The sequence below is a fragment of the Mytilus edulis genome, chromosome 4, assembly GCF_963676685.1.
Source record: "Mytilus edulis chromosome 4, xbMytEdul2.2, whole genome shotgun sequence".
In the NCBI taxonomy this organism is placed as follows: Eukaryota; Metazoa; Mollusca; class Bivalvia; order Mytilida; family Mytilidae; genus Mytilus; species Mytilus edulis.
In genome coordinates, this window is record NC_092347.1 from 44,327,248 (window position 1) to 44,345,573 (window position 18,326).

Sequence of the window (18,326 nt, forward strand, 5' to 3'; positions counted from 1 at the left end):
AGCAACCCTCTATCAAGAAAATCATGATAGGAAATGCAAGCACGGGAATATCGTATCAACTGGGAGATATATACCCCGTATGCAGGTGCTGCTGGAATTTTGCTCCTTAGAAATGGAAAGTTCACAATTGGAAAGCTGAAATCATCTCTTTTGTCGTAAAGTTTTGTTTTCAACCGACCCTCATTGTCAATTTCTAGATGTAAGTCAAGATCAATCAAATAAAATCTTATGAATTTCTTCATTAAAGAAAGTCTAATAAGGAAATGCATTGATGTCTCAAAATGTTGTCATTTCAATAGTAATAATAACAGTTGAATTTGCACACGTACACGTATCTGATTCCTTATTATGAAATCAAGCAGTTTCCGTAATTTGAACTGCAATTAAAAAAAAATCGCATTTTGCTTTCGTCATGAATGTTCATAACATTGGATATAACCGTGTTATGCCATATGAGAACAACCTATTATGATAGAAATTGACGTAATAGCATTTCTCTCTTTGATTTTTAAGACGCGTTTGATAAGTACATAATAACAGACGTTTGAAGGTTACCATTTGAAGTAATCGGAGATTTTCCCTAACAGCAATACAATGTAAGATGACGTTGTATAGCTGCACTTTTGACGTCTTCAAGTGTTCATATAGTGAAGATAATGTTGCAAAGTTGTGTTGTTTCAAATGCAATGTACTTTTCAAAATTATTTGTTTTCACCGAATTTGATTTGAATCAGAATAAGAAATAGCAGTAATGGTACCACTTAATTCTGCAAAATATGCGTGTATTGACAATTCATGTCTCTTCAGTGATACTCGCAGCAAAAAAAAATTTAAAATTCCAAAGCTTATTAAAAATGGAAGAGCAATAAACCAAAAAGGACAAAAATGTAAAGCCAAAGACGCGCAATCAGAGCTTTATATGACGAAGTCACATCTTTCATGTCTTATGTTTAAAGTTTTAAATCAACAAAGGAAAATGGTGAAAATATTGATAAAAAGATTAACTCTATTCAGAGTTGAACATGATCAGTATACCGACAAGACAAGCAATTTCTGATATTTATGTACAACCAGGCCATTTCAATTGTAATAAATGTAAAAAGTATCTAGAATTTGTAGAAAACAGAATAATGTTAAATTATTTCAGAGTAACATGTTGGATATATATGAAAGTCGGTACCTCTGTGGATGGACTGTTAGTCCAAAGGGTATCATCGGGACATGCCATTACGGATATTGTATTATCAAAAATGCTGTTACAAACTTTTGAAAATCATAATAAATTGAGGAATACAATTCCTTTATCCAAGGCTCTGATTGCTTTGCACGTTTCGGCTACACTTTTTAATAATTTTGGTGTATCAGCCTTTCGTCTTTTTAAAAAGTTTTGGATTTTCAAACATATCGGCCTCGAGCCTCACGCAAGAAACATGTTTTTTTATGCTCGTTTGGTAAAGTACAATTGTTACCGATAATGCTGTCAACAGATCTATAGAGTATTTAGAAACCCCTTAGATCACAAAGAGGTATGGTTAACATGTTTCAAAGTTTCAACAAAAAATGACAAAACCTTGGGAAATTATGATATAAAACACTCCAAACAGTATACTTAGCACTACAAGTTTCATTTGTCAAGATTTCATTTAATATTTCTATTCACCTTGTCTTCATATTTTTTTCATTGGAATAAAGAAGAGCAAACTTGGTTTCCCACCATTCATTCAGTTTGACAATTGATAACTTCATTAAAGTGGAAATTTTGTTTATAGGTTCGTGTTGCTTATTGTGTTAAGATTGGTTTATTTTTGGTGATTATTGTGTTGGTAGTTTATGTTTGTTTTTGTTTTTGGTTTGTTTGGTGTTGTTTTTTTGGATGGGTGGAAATAAACTCATCATAGATACCAGGACTAAATTTTATATATACGCCAGACGCGCGTTTCGTCTACAAAAGACTCATCAGTGGCGCTCGAATAGGGTTCAAAATAAAGTAAAAGTGAGGAAGGTCGTAGGTTCAGATCCCAACTGGCTAAAACCAAAGACTTTTAAATTGGTATTTGTTTGCTTCTTCTCTTTGCACGCAGAATTTAAAACTATGAACAAAGACTGTGATGCTGGGTTTTGAAATAATGTGTTCGCGTAGAATGGCATGTTGTCATGTAGACTGTTACTTAATGAACTAGCAGGTAAAAAAAATCGACTCGGTAATCGGTGTATCTCTTATGTCAACGATGTCTGCGTGGGCATTTTCACATATAGAAAGTTTCAAACAGTTCTTCTGTTTGTCTAGTACATTTGTCTTTTTAGTTCAATTAGTCATATTATATCCTCAATTTACTTTCACTGTTTCACTGAAAGCAGCCATTACACTGGTGTGTCATATATGGTATTGTTAATTTTGGTATAATCCGAAATGTGTTAGCAAAGTTGTGTATTAAAAGTGCAATGTTTCCTTAAAATGTTAGTTTGGGTTAATTGTACTTTGCTTACGGCCCAATAACAAACACTCCAAAAATTGGTATGCATATTTAGGATGAAAACAAATTAAAGATGATAACAAAGTAGGTTTTGTAATGTGAGTCGGGTGGGATAACGACTCAGAAAGTTATCTGTCTCAGGAAAAAAATATAGGGTATTAGTTAAAGAGAAAAAACAAACAACATAGAAATCTCCTAAAACATGTGTTTTTCAACATCCAGTCTTCAAAACAGTCCTCTCTCTATGTTCAGCCAACACTGGTATCGATCAGTGTACTGTTTGTAACTGTGTGAAAATTACATAATTGTGATTTATTGCATATGGTAAAATTCCCAAAGACCAAAGACATCTAGAGGTCAACATTTAGTATTCGACAATAGACACATGTCAACTCTTAATCGACCAGAGTCATATAACACTTGTTGTATAGAGACAGTCAAGTTTCATTATAAATAATGAATTGCTTAAATTTAATGACAAAATCATTAAAAACATAAGGACATAACAAAAACAAACACGAGTGAGGTTTCTGAGTTCTTATTAGGAAGCATAGCATCCAAATTAAAAGCAAAGCTGCCTTGTCCCCTAGCATGCGTATTTAAAGATATGTCTTGCGCATTTCGATCTTTGTATCTAGGTATTCTTTTTATGTCCCTTTTGTGTTAATCCGATAAATCATTTTATTTTATTTCAATGTAGATTATTTTCGCTTTGCCTAGATCATGTTTCCCCTGAATATTAGTAAATCACATCTCTGAAATCGAATAGCTTGCTAACGCAACTTTTTATATTTGAATAAATAGACTTCGGAATGCATCACAGCCCATAGTTAGCAACAGCATAGAACCATGATGGGAATTTGTTGCATTTTGATACCCCAGGATGACTAATTATATTATAAATAAAAACCAATTCTTCAGAGAAAAATTGAAGGTCTTTCCATATCAATAATTAGAATGAAATTTAAAAAACGATGTTAGAAAATGTCACTCTGTGTTGATGTAATGTGGTAAATCAAACTGATATAAAAAAAAAATAAGATTAATAGGTTTATGCAGAAGACTTTAATTGTTTAATAATGAACCAGAAAGAATTTTTAGCAAAGGTCAAAATCTAGAACGTCTAATTGACCTTTGACCTTGACCTCAATTTTGAGGTCGTTTGTCAGTGATCTCAAATGAAAAGATCCCATGTCAATCACTTGTATGGTTGTGGAGAAATACTGATTTCAAATACCTAAGGGGAGAAAACTCCTATGAAGGTTAACCAAAACTCTTCGTCTTAAATATGTTGAAGTTGCATCTTATTGTAAACAGTTATTTGGCAAACACATCATATCATTTACTGAAACAGTTTCTTTTGAATAAGGATAACAAGCATAATTCAAAATTTATAACATGACCTTGACCTTCGACCTTAATTTCAATTTCCAGGTCATAGTTCAGTGAACTCAAATCAAAAGACCCCAGGTCAATCACTTGTATGGTTGTGGAGAAATACTGATTTCAAATACAAAAGGGGAGAAAACTCCTATAAGGGTTAACCAAAACTCTTCGACTTAAATAGGTTGAAGTTGCGCCTTATTGTAAACAGTTATTTGGCAAACACATCATATCATTTACTGTCACAATTTCTTTGGAATAACGATTACAAGCAAAATTCAAAATTTATTACATGACCTTGACCTTTGACCTTGACCTCAATGTCCTTCAAATGGACAAAGGACTTCATATAAAAAGACTGTAGGCCTCTACGACGTATAACGTATGAATTTATCAAATAAAGCGCCTATCGTAAATTTTCAAAGGGAAATAACTCCCATAAGATGTCTTCTGATCACTTATGTCAAAATTAACCAAATAATTTTTAAGAGTAGACGAACAATTTGGTAAAAACAGTTTGCTAAAATCTTTTACGGTTTTAGAGATATAGCGATAACAAGAAAAACGGGGACACGGGGAGATAACTCCCATAGGAATAAGTGTTTGGTCACACAGGGTGAGTTTTGAAATCCTCATTACTGTACAACATCAAAATCCATTCGATATGTTGAAAGACAAAAAAGCATCTCAGACGGCAGAAGAAAATAAAAAGCCATATAAAAATAAAAAATAAAAACCAATTCTTCAGAGAACTATTGAAGGTCTTTCCACCTCGATAATGAGAATGAAATTTAAAAAACGATGTTCGAAAATGTCACTCCTTGTTGATGTAATTTGGTTCTTCAAATTGATATAAAAAAAAAGATTAATAGGTATATGCCAAGGACTTAATTGTTTTATTATGAACAGAAACTAACTTTTAGCAAAGGTCAAAATCTAGAATGTCAAATTGACCTTTGACCTTGACCTCAATTTCAAGGTCGTCATAGGTCAGTGATCTCAAATCAAAAGACCCAAGGTCAATCATTTGTATGGTTGTGGAGAAATACTGATTTCAAATACATAAGGGGAGAAAACTCCTATAAGAGTTAAACAAAACACTTCGACTGAAATAAGTTGAAGTTGCGCCTTGTTGTAAACAGTAATTTGGCAAACAAATCATATCATTATCTGTAACAGTTTCTTTTAAATAACGATAACAAGCAAAATTCAAAATTTGAAACATGACCTTGACCTTCGACTTCGATCTCAATTTCAAGGTCATAGGTCAGTGAACTCAAAACGCAAGACCGGAAATCAATCACTTGTATGGTTGTGGAGAAATACTGATTTGAAATACATAAGGGGAGAAAACTCCTATAAGGGTTAACCAAAACACTTTGACTGATACAGGTTGAAGTTGCGCCTTATTGTAAACAGTTATTTGGCAAACACATCATATCATTTACTGTCACAGTTTCTGTGGAATAATGATAACAAGCAAAATTCAAAATTTAAAACATGACATTGACCTTTGACCTTGACCTCAATTTTCCTTCAAATGGACCAAGGATTTCATATCAAAAGACTGTAGGCCTCTCTACGACTTATAACGTATGAATTTATCGAACAAATCGCCTATCTTAAATTTTCAAAGGGAAATAACTCCCATAAGATGTCTTCCAATCATTCAAGTCAAAATAAACCAAATTATTCTCAAGAGTAGGCGAACAATTTGGTGTAAACAGTTTGCTAAAATCTTTTACGGTTTTAGAGATATAGCGATAAGAAGAGATAACTCCTATAAGAATAAGTGTTCGGTCACACGGGGTGAGTTTTGAAACCCCCATTACTGTACAACATCATTGGCCAAAAAATCCATTCGATATGCTGTTTAGACAAAAAAGCATCTCAGACGGCAGAAGAAAAAAAAATAATCAGAAGAAAAACAAAAGGTCTTTCCACGAAAAGTTGAAAGACCTAAAAATAATCAGAAGAAAAACAAAAGGTCTTTCCACGAAAAGTGAAAAGACCTAATAATGGGTCACTAAAACAGGTCAGGTGGATTGAATGGGTCTATGTTCATTGGATTGTTTCATTGTTGATGGTTGCTTCGCTAAACAATTACTGGTGTTTATAATTCGTGATTCTTTGCAATAAGAAATGCCTTTTGGTTTTCTTTATCTTTTGAAGAGGGTAATCGCATTATGTCTTTTATATTGTCAGTTCCTTTAGGAAGACAATTCAGCGTTGATGCTAAAATGTCTTCGTGCAATTACACTTACGATTTGTTGAAAGGCGTGTGAATGAAAACGAGATCCTTAGGTCAAGTTATTTGTCATTACAGCAAAGAAAAGTGAAATAAAGATATTTTTAGAGGAAAAAAAGCACAAAATTCTCCTACATAGTTAAGAATTACTTCTCTCCATTTTTAAACCTGAAAAAGTTACCTTTATAAATGACCTGATTAGAGTTTCCAAAAAAAAATGTTTAGAGATAAGAATTAATATACAACAATTATTAGAAACGAAAATGAGTAGCTTTGCATTAGAAGATGCTGAGTGGTAACAAAGAAAACTATAAAATTTCACTTGGTTTTATATTTCGCTGAATTTCATAATCTTCATGGTTTTTCAACACTCATTTTAATGGCGTAAAGCCCTTTTAACATTTTAATACTTTCGGATTCAGAATGTCATTAATACCATATTCTGATACCACTGCAGAATTAATACGATCAATTTATTACCTTGACATTTCTGTTGGTGTCTTTTAGAAAACAAGTTAGTTTTAACGATATGGTATTTGTTAAGATAATGATCAGGCTTATATGCCTTGGGGTTTTAACTTTCGTGGCATATACAGATTAATCCCGTTTTCGCTAAGCCATTGTTCTAGCTAATGGGTATACAACGCAATGTTTTATGGTTGCTTTGTCGTTCACGAATATATTGGTCATTATTTGATGTTTTTGTCATACTTTGGTGAACTGTTGATTGCTTTTCTAATACTGAATTTTATTAGTGTTATTTTATGTATGTTTTATAAGCCAATTGACCATTATTTTAAATAGGTGGTGATTAATATTTCGAAATGTACTATTATATTATTAACTTATGTATTTCTTTGTCCTGAGTATATTTAATTTGTATTGTGTTCCTATCATTAAATGTTGTCATAAAGCGAAATGATTGGTTAGTCACAAAATCAAGTTCAATCCATCAATTTTTTCTTAAAATGCCCTGTCCAAGTCAGGATTATGGTAGTTGTTATCGTATAGTTCGTTTGTTATCATGCTGCATTGTCGTTTTTTTTTTGTTGGACTTCAATGTTTCTGTTGTTTTGTTGTTTTCCTCTTATAGTTGACGTGTTGCCCCCGGTTTTAGTTTGTGACCCGGATTTGTTTTCTCTCATTCGATTTGTGAATTTTGATCAGCGGTATACTACTATTGCTTTTCTTCATGTTAAAATTGTATTATATTTATCATAAACTAACCAGTATAAAAAACAGATGAACACTTGTACATGTATGAGCTTGCATATAAAACCTTTGCTGTCGGGTTATTTTCAAATCTACCAATTCAAGATGTACACATTTGTTTCAACCAATAAAAACACACTCGCGGGGACAAAATCAAATATCAAAATGGAGTATGTTGTGTCAAGTTTAGACTTCGATTGCCGATCATGTCTTTGAATAATAACAATCACTTGTGGTATGATTGCAAATGAGACAACTCTCCACCAGAGATTAAATAACGCAGAAGTAATTAAGAAACTATAGGTCACCGCACAGTGTGAAGACAAATAACAAACCCTTTTGACGCATAGTAAGCTATGAAACGTAAAACGTGTTAAACTTTTGAAAAAAAATCAGAAATTTCTCAGTGGCATTTAAACAAACATTTATATTTAATGACACGTTATATGACATGCCATTAGAATTATTCAACTGCAATCAAGTGAAATTTTCCACACCTTAAGCTAGAAAGTATATCATTATATATTGCTATCGCTCTTGAGCTAATATAGAACTTATTTGTTTCCTCTAAAGACAGCGATAAAAATACAGAAAAATTGAAAAAAAATACTATATGGTCCTCTGCGTACACAAGACAGTTGGTGCAAATCAATGTTTTTAACGACATGATATGATAGATATTATTAAATGCAATGTAAATTATTGGAAACCAACGATATTGAGAGCAGTGCAAATACATTATTTAATATTATATGATGTTTTTCAAACTAAAACTGCCAATTCAAAGTTGTTTTTCATTTTCAAGCATCATTCTCGTCAATGAACTAATGCGTAGAAAGATATTGATAGTCGGACTGGCCTTCTGATGTAGGATGAAAAGCTTAATGTTGGTTTAAAAGGTCTTATTCATTTATGGAGTAGGATTATTCTTCCGATTGGGACGCTTGACAATATTGTATCTTGTATAGACGAATGTTTTTAGATAATGGTTAAATAATAGAACCACTAATGGCGTTCAAAAAAGGAAATAGATTCACACAACACGTGTAAATATCAATTAGGGTCATGGTAGCTATGTATTCGTTGCAGATATGACCGGTTAGAATATATTGTCACCACTGAATGCAATATTAGAAAATATTGCAACGCGATGACAGAACCTAAAAACGGATATTTGTGGTCATCAAATTTAAAACAAATGCAAGTCTTCGTTCTTTTGATTTATATAATACATCAGGCGCAGGAAATCGTTCATTTATTAATTCATCGTGGAGTTGATTCCCTGAAATACATATCACGAATATGCATGTTGCAAATAAAATTGAATTATAATTTCTCATATATTTATTTTTCAATGAATAAGTTTGCTCATATTTTTATTTGTTCGACCATAATATGATAAGGCGCTAGATACCAATTGCTTTGTTTATTCATACTGTATTCAATAGTTATCAAAGGTACCATGATTATATTTTAATACGCCAGACGCGCTTTTCCTCTACATAAGACTCATCAGTGACTCACAGATCAAAATAGTTATAAAACCAAACAAGTACAAATTGAAGAGCAAAAGCGAGTACAAATAAAATAAATATCATTCATGTTTAGATTTTCCTTAATTTGAACTAGCAACCTAAGTATTGACAGGCTAGTGATTCAACTACATAGACCACTCGGCCGGCGAGCCCCAAAATATTTCATATTGGCAACGATAGTAATTTCCATAAAAACAGAAACAACGCGATAGCAAAATGATAGACTACCAACAGACATACGATAAAAAACTAAAACAAAAGAAAACTTAAGATAAGCAACATGAACATTCTAATAAAATGATGTTTAAAATATCGACATATACGGATAATTGACCTTAATATCTTCATAAATCTTATTGAACATCTCAATGAAATAAAATTATTTTCCCCACAACATATGTTACAGCATACACAATGGCGCCTTAAATTGCAATTTAAAAGTCATATACCATATTCGCTTGGGTGTATTCAAATTTGTAAACATGATAGTTTATACTGAAATAAATTGTATGAAACTTAATGGTTATATAGCATCATATAATTTTGTTTGTCATGGTTTTTCACTCAACATTTTCAAATTGATTATTATTGACTCTACACCGTTCAATTATCAACCTTTGATTTTCGTTGTCCTTCGTTGTCAAACGAATATAGTCCCTATTGTGGACAGTGTGTTACTTCCCGTTTTTCAATACCCCTCCCAAATTTATTTATGCCTCAAATAGCAAGAATGGGTATGAAATTACACTGTAAAATAAAATTGGGTCATGAATTTTATTGTAGAGTAGTGATTTGGTCTAGCTGAAAAAAGGTTAAAATGCACTTTGGAAGCTGTCAAAAGTTTTCAAGACCCCTGTACATAAAATTGTCCATATTTTGAGTTAGAGCCGATAAATATTTCTATTATTTTTCTTTAATTTGTCCCACAAGTAGTACACCACACTGTAAAACTATTATTGAGAAAGCACAGAATTGCTTTAATTTTCATTTATTGTCTAATAGTTCAAAATTCAAAGTTTTGTAAACAGATATTTATAAAAATGACCACATTATTGATATTCATGTCAACACATAAAAGAGATGCACTACACAATAACTGTGTTCTCCAACCAAATAACAATAAACAAACATTAAAACAATGAACACACATGAGTACACATATACAATGTATGTTTTCATATCATGCATGTGATCAATTTTTATCCTTTCGAAATATTTTGAACCAAATGTTACATGCTTATGTCGTTGTGAGTTTGACTTCAGAGCTGTCATGTGTAATATGTCTCGTAAAAGGTTGTCTTAACCATGAAGCGTGTGATCTAACTTCGTCAGTCGAATAATGCAAAGACCCAAAAGTGACGTTAAAAACATCATAAGATACAAATGATCACCGTCATCTGAATGTATAATCAATAGACTATAATGATTAAAGATCAGGAAGAACAAACCAGTTGAAAGATATTAGAAAAAACAAAAACAAATTAAAAATCTTTAATTCCAATTGCGATAAAAAAAAATCAAGTATAGGTATATAAAATGGTTGGCCGTCTGATTCATTAATTACAATTCCACCCACTAAGGACCAACTGTGTCACTCTTGACTAGACATATAGACAATTGCAAGAGAAAATTATGAGTTTAATACAATAACTTGAATTCACGGTATATCAGTTCAATGTATAAATTTAAGGGTATATATTTGTACACATAATAGCTATTACCATATTCTAAGTATTTATCCAAAACGTATATAACCTAAACCAAATGAAAAAAAAATCATATTTGTTGTGTTTTAAATACAAATGTATTGGTAAGAGTCGCCCTTAGATGCAATCAATAATAAAAACATGTAAAAATGTCCAGTTTTTCTTACCAAATGCCCTTACACTAGAATTCAAATATCAAAGAGTTTGCATCTTATACTTTAAACCTTTTTCCTGCAAGATTTGACATACAACCTTAAACAATCAACCGTTTTACTAAATTTATAGCAACCGACTGAACGGATGGGGATAATGAAATAAATACTTTTGACTTGATACAGATATTTTTCGAATAACATAACATACGTTTTGTTTACTGTTGAATATTATAGGAAGCTTATACTTCAAATAAATGACGATGGTAAAACTATAATCATGTCATTTTCTTTGTCATGGTTGTTCATAACAACATTTTCATATTGATTATAACTGTCTTTACACGGTTCAAATAATAATAAACAAACATTACAACAATGAACACACATGATTACACATATATGTTTACATATCATGCATGTATTCAATTTGTTTCCATTCGGAATATTCCGAGTCAATTGTTACATGCTTACGTCGTTGCGAGTTTTACGTCACAGCTGTCATGTGAAACATGTCACGTACAATATTGTCGTTATCATGAAGCGTGTGATGTATGGAAAGAACCAAATGTGACATTAAAATCATTATAAGATATAAATAATGATCACCGACATCTTAATGTATAATTAATAGACTGTAACAGTTAAAAGATTTTCGAAAAAAATAAAACAACTAAAAAATATTAAATCCAATTGCGATAAAAAGCAAGTAATAATTTATATAAAACGGGTGACAGGCTGAACAATTAATAACAACAGTTACTGCACCCTCTGGAGACCAACTGTGTCACACTGGTATTTAAGCGAAGGAAACATCATAGATATCCCTTGTTTTACAATTGTGTCAATTTTGACAATATGACAAAGTATGGTAACCTTTATTTGTTGGCATGATTATAACATTGACCTTCATACCACCTATTATTGATTATAAAAAAGTATAAACTTAGAAGATTCTGAATGTTGATTTGCACACAGAAACTACATGTAACATGCCCAATGGAGAACGTAAATACGATACCCCTTGTTAGAATTATGCCATGTTTGCGCAAGTCAAGCTCTTCTAACAGCTCTTCAATGGAGTACATTAGTGAAATCGGATAAGGCAATATTTGTCGTCGTAATGAAAATGCCTTTGTATATGAGTGTCTTTGATATAAAGAACAAAACAATAATACCCATGCATCCACTGATTTTTGTCGAGCCTGCGACTTAGTCGCAAAAGCGAGACATAGCTATCCTAGATTCCTTCGTCGTCGTCCACAAATATGCACTCTATTGTTTCTTATACTATCCTGGATTGTACCAAATTGGATAAAAGATTGTTTATGATCAACGACAGTATCCAGGAGGAAATTTTATTTAAAAAAGTCCTATTTATCAGTATTTTACTTATAAACAGACTTTGTTTTTTCTGTCAGTTACCATTACAGGTTAAAGTTTTCAAAACATTTATTGTGCTTTAATTGGCCTTTTTAACTTTTTTTGGATTCGAGCGTCACTGATGAGTCTTTTGTAGACGAAACTCATGTCTGGCGTTAATATAAAATTGTAATCCTGGTATCTATGATGAGTTTATTTATTAGATTGATAAACCATTCTGCATTTTAACCAAACTTATACAGAACCTTCTTACAATCAAAAGATGGTATCTATATGAATTTTTTTTAATAATTGTTTTCCCATTTTTGTAAAATAAATCTATTATGTCATTTCGCTATCACACTGAAAACATAGACAATAGCAAATGTAGGCGAGACACTGGGTTCCGGAAAACACTACGAATTTTTCTATTAAATGTGGACATTAGTGTTTAAACCTTCTGTTTGTTAATGAAGTTGTGATATGACATGTCTAATATTACTATTAGTTATCTACGTTCATATCCGTAGATATGGGTATCTTAACACCACGGCTACTCCTCAGAATGTACAGGGTACTGAACGGTATAAATACCCATATCTACGGATATGAACGTAGATAACGAATTATTCCCTGTCTTAGTCCGAATCGGGCCAGTTTTATTGAAATTCGGGTACAAAGTGTATCGTGAAAACAACGTTTTTTTCATAATCTAAAACAGTTTTGTTTAAATTTCGAAATTTTACATATTTTTTACGGGGTGTAGGGTTCTACCTTTAGTAGAACCCTACAGGTAGTCAATTATAAGACATTTTTAATACGGAGACAGAGAAACTGGATTGAGTAAAATTTGGCGCTGAATGTTGTGAGAGTTACGTCATAAATTGTAGCAAAACCACAATTGCATGAACTTACGAAGATCAAACAGGAAACTGGCTCGGACGTCGCCCAGTATAAAAAGGTCCGAAACAGACGTCACTATGGACACGGTGTCGTCTGATACGGCAGGTGTCCCCTCATCACCAGACATGACAAATATCTCGAACACGACTCATTCAGATCATCGTCCTAGTGACAATAGCAATATTACACATATACAGCCATGTTCAGTTCTCCTTAAAGACATTTTGGTGTTTGATGACACAGTACAACACTGTCGCATTTCAAAATGTGAGACCAAAGGCTGCAAAACTTGTGCTATTTTAATTACAGATGCTGAATTCACTAGCAATTTGATCAAGAAGTCATATTTTACCAGAAGTTACGATGATCTGAATTGTAAATCGATAAATGTCGTCTACGGATTAGAGTGCAACCTTTGCGGATTGGTATACGTCGGTGAAACGAAAGGAAGGCTTAACAAACGTATGTGCGGTCATAGATCAGACATTAACCTTAATGCTAACGACATTCTATACCAACATTTCAATCAGCCCGATCATTCCATCGTTTCTATGACAGTTCGCATTATCGAAAAGATATACCATAGCTCTAATAATCCTAATCTTTCAACGACTCTCCGTAGACAAAAAGAAGACTACTGGATTAGACAATTGGGAACTGCAACACCTTATGGCTGCAATGACAAAATTGACGGTAAAGTTCTATCTAGTCCTTCGTGTAACTCGGTGAATGTGATGAATATTTTCAACTCGACTCCTCGACGTAGACGCAGTCATGGTCATCGTCATTATACATTACCTTCTCTGCATGATGTCTCTATTAATGACTTGCTGCCATTCATACAAAAGCCGTTAGGTATTCATCACATTCGCACGAAACTTTATTCATTACCCCTTTCAAAACTTCATTCTCTGTTCAATTTATGTTTGGAATCCACTGTTACAAACCCTCATTCAAACCAATACAAACTTGAAGCTATAATTTCGGATATTGCAAGTCACAGACTTTTCAAGCCAGTTCGCAATGGAAAAGATGAAAAAGAGAAAAGGTCTTTTCTTAATCTTTCCTTCGCCAACAAAGGTCTCGATGGCGTCAACCTAGGCAATATCCTTCATCATAAATTAGTGCAATCGAAAATACCTCCTTATTTTAAAGACCAGTCTGTACCAATAATTTCTTATACCTATACCAAACCTATTGCAACTAAAATTTTCAATTACAAACGCGTTTTGCAAGATCTCGATATTGACGACTTCAAGTCTAAACCTCCTGATTGCACTTGTGCTAGTTCCAAATTCACATATAATCCTGCTGGCCACGTTATTACCGGTGACCTTAACATTGTTAATAACACTTCTCTACGAAATGTGTTATCGAAAGGTCCCAAATATCGTGAGCCTAAATCCATCAATTGGAAATACAACTTTAAAATTTTGATGGATTCAGTCGAGGATTATGCCAGGCAATGGGCTAAGCGCGAGAAGGAAGACGTAGACACTCTTTCCGATTGGATTAAGGCAGTGAGGTCGTTGATACAAATCAGAATTAAGAAACTGAATAGGTCCATCAATGCCCATGCTACGTCAATCTTTAAAAACCCAAATGTTGCAAAACACCTATCCGACCTCCATGACAAATATGTTGTTGTCCCCGCAGATAAAGCCCCAAATAACATCGTGTTTGTGTGTAAAAGTCACTACATCAACTGCTTGATAAACGAATTAGGTATTGACAATTCACTTGGAAACTCAACATATACCCTCACGACACTTACCAAAGAGGAAATCCTGGATAATCATAGGTCTGTTCTATGTTCCTTTGGAATTTCAACCAAAGATGAAGAACTGGATCTTCCATCACTGTATTGGATACCTAAACTACATAAGTGTCCTTACAAACAACGGTATATTGCTGGGTCTTCCAAGTGCTCCACGAAACCTCTTTCTAAATTATTAACATCTATTTTATCAGCAATCAAAGACGGGCTTCAAAGTTATTGTGAAACTGCCTATTCTAGAGGTGGCGTGAATCAGATGAGTATACTTAAAAATTCAAAAGATCTTTTAGAGTACATACAATCTAACTCTCTTTCATCTTGTAACAGTATTAAAACATTTGACTTTTCTACTCTGTACACAAGTATTCCACATTCCAAACTAAAAGACAAATTGAAAGAGTTGGTATTACTTTGCTTCATAAAAAAGAATGTCCAACGTAGATACAAGTATCTTGTCTTAGGGAGGGATAATCCTACTTTGTAAAGAATCACTCTGATTCAAACAAAAAAATTCTCTGAAACTGATATTATCAAGATGCTTGATTTCTTGATTGACAACATATTTGTTACGTTCGGAGGACGTGTTTTTCAACAGACTGTCGGCATTCCAATGGGAACAAACCGTGCCCCTCTACTCGCCGACTTGTTTCTTTATTATTATGAGGCTGACTTCATGCAGGAACTTCTTAGGAAGAAAGATAAGAAGTTAGCAATATCCTTTAACTCTACTTTCCGCTATATAGATGATGTTCTTTCACTAAACAATTCAAAATTTGGTGACTATGTGGAACGCATCTATCCAATCGAACTAGAGATAAAGGATACTACAGATACAGTTAAGTCGGCTTCATATCTTGACTTACATCTAGAAATTGACAATGAGGGTCGGTTGAAAACAAAACTTTACGACAAAAGAGATGATTTCAGCTTTCCAATAGTGAACTTTCCATTTCTAAGTAGCAACATTCCAGCAGCACCTGCATACGGGGTATATATCTCCCAATTGATACGATATTCCCGTGCTTGCATTTCCTATCATGATTTTCTTGATAGAGGTTTGCTGCTCACAAGGAAGCTATTAAACCAAGAGTTCCAAATGGTGAAGTTGAAATCATCCCTTCGTAAATTTTACGGACGCCACCACGAGTTGGTTGACCGTTATGGAATAACCGTTTCACAAATGATATCAGATATGTTCCTTACGTCGTAACTACAATCCCCTTCCCTTTCATGAATATAACCTACCGAATTAGACTATTTACCGGATTTGTAATCACATAAGCAACACGACGGGTGCCACATGTGGAGCAGGATCTGCTTACCCTTCCGGAGCTTTTGTGTTGTGTCGTGTGTACTATTGTTTTTCTGTTTGTCTTTTTTCATTTTTAGCCATTGTGTTGTCGGTTTATTTTGGATTTATGAGTTTGACTGTCCCTTTGGTATCTTTCGTCCCTCTTGCATAGCTAGGCCAGTAGTCCCAATATTGGACAATGTGGAAGTCAAACTGAATTTAATGAAATGAGTGAAAATGATCTGCAAAATAGGACACAATCGTTAATGAATTAGATATTTAATTACAAACATCATGGATAATCTCCAGAATTCAATATTCCACAAGGAGCAACCATGAAACTAAGGAAAACTTGCGTGAAGTTCCCGGGATAATGGTTAGAAACGTCCGGGGATATGAGTTAGCAACACCCAGGGGCTATGGGTTTTGTAAAGACGTGCGTTAACCAATCAAAGTCCTAGATATATACTAAGCCGGGGATAATATATGATACATACGTACGATACCTCCAAACACATAGTTTCAATTGTTTCAGAGTTATAAGAACATGAAGATGTGGTGCATTGTATGATTGTCAATAAGGCCTCTCTGCACCAAAGCCTAAAATGACGTAAATATTTAGTATGAATATAAAATAATGATATCGAATATGCTGCCTTTATTAGATGACCTTTAAGATTCATATTCTAAAATAAAATTCTAGCGCTATTCATATCGTCTTAAATGTATTCGTAACTCGTCTAATGCGTTTCAAACTGCCTACACGGAAATAAAATATAAATATTTTTTTATAATGTATAGACAAACGATCAATTAATCGAAATTGTTTTCAATTTACAAAAGTGCATATTTTACCAATGACGCTGTCAACAGCAATCTTATACTTTATATATACACAAGAAATCTCCATTTAATATTAATAGCTTTACAATTGTTATGAATGACAATCACTAGCATTTAAAATCGTCAATGGCTTATGCAATATAAAGTAAAATGCGACACCACAGTTGGTAGGAATGGTTCAATTGATAACAATTATATTCTAATGTGAATTAAGAATCAATTTACTGCCTCGCATTACTTTTTGTTATACCGTTTACAAGTTATGTTTATATTGATAGGTTCTAAATAATAAACATTTAACTGTTATATAATAGAATAAGGAAAATGAATACATTTCTATACAACTATATAACACGATGCAAATGTGACTTACGTTCAATATTCACGTTTCCGTGCGATTTATTTAGTATAGGGAAAATGAAGATGTGTGATAATATAGAAATTATTCATAATAAAATCATTTACTGACTCTTCGTTGTTTGGGTCAACATTGTTGTAGATCATCTATAGTAGTTGATAAGTTGACCAAGTGTTCAAGTATGCCAAAATAAGACTTGTTCGCTAGAAGTTTTGATTACTGCTCATAAGCCATGGGATCGGGTTTGTTTTTAATCATATACTGACCAGACGTATCTTATGCGACTGTCAAACAAGTTAGAGATTTAGCTAGATATAAATACAGGTTTAATACACCATTTTCTACAAAAGGAAATACCTGTACTAATTCAAACATATGACAGTTGTTATCCATTCGTTTGGTGTGTTTGAGCTTTTGAATTTGCCTTTGATTAGGGACTTTCCGTTTAGAGTTTTCCTCGGATTTCATTTTTTTTTGTACTTTTACTTTTTGTTATACAATGTTTAGGTTCTGTATGTTTTCTCGTCCTTGTAGTAAATGAAAACTCTTGCCTGACCTTTAGAGCCATATTAAATTAAAAAATGGAAGGATGATGCACATTTTAGGACTAATTGCAAGAATGGGAGTAATATCTGTCTTCTTAAGGCTAATGCATCAACATGAGATGAACATTTATCGATAATCTATTAGCATTACTATGGTCAACGTTAAAGAAGTATGGAGTAAATGGTAGATTTGTATGACATGTTGCCAATGATTTGATCTATATCGAGCTACTTAGAAAAATAAAATAAACTTGTATGTGCAATCGAGTACGGTGCAAGCTACAGGTTGAGAGAAAATGACACATTTTGTAAGAATTATACAGGGAAAGGGCATAATAGGGTGAATACAAATGAAACAATATGACAGTATAAAATAAAACATACAAAAATTAGATCTTTCAAAAAGATGTAAGAAAATAAAAAAATAAGAATTTGGGCATCTTTCACTTTGTATGTATAATAAAAAAGATAGATTTAAAAACTAATGTTCATTCCTTAAAGATTACAAAATCAAATTTAACTATGAAATCAGTTGCA